Below are 4,132 nucleotides of genomic sequence, written 5' to 3' on the forward strand. Positions count from 1 at the left end.
ATTCACTAGTAGCATGTATTGGTGAATCACATAGAAGACATAGAGATAAAGACATAGAAGCGGCCTTGACATGATGTGTAGATGAACCATGTTCTTGAGCTTGAAGAAGTAAATCAAGCTTTCTCTCAAGCTTCCTATAATCGGCACTAGAGCTCTCTTGGGCAACCCTTGTCTCATGAGTGCTCTTGGTATCATAATATGGATCTTTCCTCACTCTTTTCCTCCTAGAATCATGATCATCTCATTGCCTCGATTGTCGACCCAAGTGCTCAAGTATATCCCATGCCTCGGTTTGACCATGACTATGAAGTGAACCTTGTGCGGCAACATCAACCCTCCTCCTCTCATGTGGTAACAAACCACCATAGAAACCTTTAATCATCATAGACTTAGTCAAGCCATGATGGGGACATGCATTGCAAATATCCTTGTACCTATCCCATGCCTCCCAAAAGGTCTCATGATCACGTTGAGTGAAGAGTAAGAGCTCATGTCTCATGCTAGTGGTCTTGTGTGGTGGGTAGTAAGCATCTAAGAAAATGTCCGTCAACTCTTCCCATGATCGTATACTCCTCGGTTGTAGCTTCAAAAACCATCCCTTTGCATTATCTCTAAGTGAGAAAGGAAACAACCGCATCTTAAACTCACCCTCGGGAAGTCCACCCTTTGACATAGTGCTCACAATCGCCTCAAAGTCTTGCATATGGTTGATGGCCTTCTCGGATGATGTCCCACGGAAAATAGGCAAGATGCTCAATTGTTGTGGCTTGATCTCGAAGTCCACCTCTCTAACCGGAAGTACCAAGCATGATGCCGTGTTGACCATGGAAGGTCTAGAAAACTCTCGAATATGTCTCTCCACCATCTCTCTAACCGGTGATCTAATCAGATTCGGTGAGTGATCTCTTGGAGGTACTCTTGGCCTTGGAGGTGTTCGTGAACGATTCATTGGCCTTTGTCTAGAAAGTCTTTGCAAAGTACGACCACTTCTCAAATTGATAGGTAGTAAAGTACTACTCATGCACCTTGCAAAAATATGACCACGTGGTAAGTACTCAAGAATTCACAAAATAAGCACTTTGAATTTAATTTCACGCTTCACAATAAATAAGAGGGGTAATGAGAGAAGGTGAGACAACAATTAAATAAGAAACTAAAATAAGCAAAGCTAAGAATAAGTGAAAAACTAACAACTCAATAAACTAATGACTAATTAGGAAACCTAATAAAAATCTAACAAACAAGTCAAGTCAAGTGACGATCGCTATCGATGCTTATGTCTTACATGTACTACAAAGTAATACAAGGCCCGTCACTTCGATAGAAATAACCACAAGTCTCAACAAACAAACACACAACTAGGAAATAATCAAAATAAAGTGAAACAAATAATAATAAATTTTTTTTTTAAAAGCTAATCATACAAAGAAAAATTAACTAAACTAAGAAAATAATGCAAGTGACCTAACAACCGAAAACAAAGGGATTAAAGCTATTACACTTTAATCCCCGGGAACGGCGCCATTTGATTTGTGTGCTTAAATGCAACTTACGCGCAATAAGGGCACGGTCATCAAAGAAAGGGAAAATATTTAAACCCGAAATTACCGTACCACGGGGATTGAAAAGCCAACTTCAATCCTTAGTTATGCCGATTACTAAGTCACCAAGAATTTAACAAACAAAACCTAGATAAAGAGCACCAAGCTATTTACATGCCCGGCTCGGAACAACCAAGCCTAAAATTGGTCAAGAGAACCACAAATAAATGCGGAAACTCACAACCAAATGGTATGGACAATGAAAGTGGTTTATGAAATTTGATTTTTTTAATTGCGAAGAAAATAAAATTAACAATTGAAAATTAAAATTAAAATTAAAAATAAAGATAATAGAAACTAATCAAGAAATGGAAATTAGGTCACTAGGGTATCCTCCTAGCCAAATTTATGCACATGCAAATATATTCCGATAATGGTCATTCAATTCATAGTGGCATCAAGAACCGTACCCAAGACTTTTCAAGGCTCATGGGTCATTAGATTCCTTAAAGGGTATTCCTACTCGGGATCAAGGGTTGTAGAAACTCAATTGGGACAATCTAGAGCCTTGTTAGGGCCTCTAGTTGCACCAAAAGGTGAAGAGTCCTAGAATCAAATTTCCCAAGCTAGCCAATACGGCAATCGAAATTGGTATTGTAACTAACTATGTTCTAAACAAGTGTCCTAGCTATAAATTAGAGAAGTGATTAGGTCCCCTAATTCGTTCTAGACATGCTCATCTACACATTTAAGAGTTAATCAAGCTCCTAATAATGCATCTAAGCCAATAATATAGATTAGAACATATGCAAAACACGAAATTGAAAACCATTGAATCAAAACATATTTATTACATTAAATTCATGCTAGGGCTCAAACCCTAGCTTCCTAAATAGACTACTCACAACCCATCAATAAATCAACAAAAATATACATCAATTAAAGAGGAAAAGGTGAAGAGGAGTGAGAAGCAACAAGAACAAGTCACAAATTGCTATGGAGCAAGTATGACAAGTCTTGATTTATGATTTCCCACTTTTATCCAATCTCAAATATTGAAGCTCCTTGAAATCCCTTGAGAAATTGATTAGGATTTGATGTAGAGTAGTGAAGATTAAAAGAAAATATAAAGTGGGTATGGATGGTGGTGTGGTGTTTTGAGGAAGAAGAGAGGAGTGATAGGTGGTGTGCGGCTGAATGGTGAGAGAGAGAGAGAGAGTAATGGGATCTGGTGGTGTGTGCGGCAGAAGGGGAGGAATGGGATTAATTGGGTCTCTGCTCTAGGGTCAAAATAGAAGGAGCACTATGCCAACAAACCCATCAGACGACAGACATTGACTGTCGTCTGATATGAAGAAAATCTGTCGTCTATTAAGCTGATATCTGATTGACGTTCAGACGACGGGTAAAGCCCGACGTCAGAAGTTCACTCAGACGACAGACACCTCAAAAAAATCTGTCGTCTGAGTGTGCCTAAATATGCACAAATTGTAAGTATATGTGGTTAGATATGAAATAGAACGACAGTCAAATGTTGTTGTCGTCAAACTCTAGCAACAGACTTTAAAAATAATCTATTGTCTGTTTTAATGTGAGACGACAATAAAATGTCGTCTGAATGTGCAGAATTTCAAAGTTTCTTTGTTACATCTGTTGTGTGCAATGATTTTACACAACAATAATCAGTCGTGTGAATAACACTATGACTATAAACTCCATCTTTGTCTGTGGATTTTGGTTGTTTCAAACAACAGAATTTTGCTTGAATTCTGTTGTTTGATGTTCAATTGTTTTCCTTTTTATGTTGTGTGATTTGGTTTACAACCACAGAATTTGGCTTCAATGTGTTCTTTTCTTAATAAAGCAACATACATTCTAAAACCTGGAAACCATAATAATGTACCATACATTCATCAGAACCTGGAAATATAAACCAAAATATACCATTCATATAGAAAGTGGAAATCGCTTTGTACCATATATTCATCAAAAACCTGGAAACCAGTAACAACATATCCATTGATAAACACTGCAAAAACTGTACTACTACTTCAAGCAACCACCAAACTACATCAATTGTTCCAAATATTCAACAAAGTAAAATCGATCTAGCCTGAAGTAGCCTCTTTAACGAATCCATGAAGTGAATGGTTTCTTCATCCAGATTCACACCAGCCAACGTCCAATGACCACAGTTCACAATAGAAATAAGTCTAGCTCTCATTCAACTAGTTGAGACAGAGCATAATGATATGTCTTATGTCTTCTTCTCTGAACTTTATCATCAACACTCTGCCTTCTGAACACATGCAATAGTTTGAAATATGTTTATAGCTACTGTAAGATTGTTCAGTAAGTGGTGCATTTCAGTAAAACAGAACAAAGACTACATAATTGAAGTCTTAAGATGCACAAAGTATATATGTGAAACCCAAGTATGATACCCCAATCTTTGTATTCATGAGTAGTAAAGCGATATAACGAGTAAGAAATAAACATTAATATAATAAAAGCTTTCAAATTTGATCTGATGAAGAGAGAAAGTAGGATAAGGATCACTAAAATTTAACAACCTAGGTCCCCACCAATCA

The 4,132-nt window shown here is 37.2% G+C and overlaps 1 non-coding gene across 1 annotated transcript; it reads left to right on the forward strand.

Moving 5' to 3' along the window:
* The first annotated feature begins 395 nt into the window (after nt 1-395).
* LOC112201181 lies at nt 396-502 on the forward strand. The gene has a single exon (XR_002936644.1). It is a non-coding gene; the product is annotated as a small nucleolar RNA R71 (small nucleolar RNA).
* The last annotated feature ends 3,630 nt before the right edge of the window (nt 503-4,132 follow it).

The sequence above is a fragment of the Rosa chinensis genome, chromosome 4, assembly GCF_002994745.2.
Source record: "Rosa chinensis cultivar Old Blush chromosome 4, RchiOBHm-V2, whole genome shotgun sequence".
Taxonomy (NCBI): Eukaryota; Viridiplantae; Streptophyta; class Magnoliopsida; order Rosales; family Rosaceae; genus Rosa; species Rosa chinensis.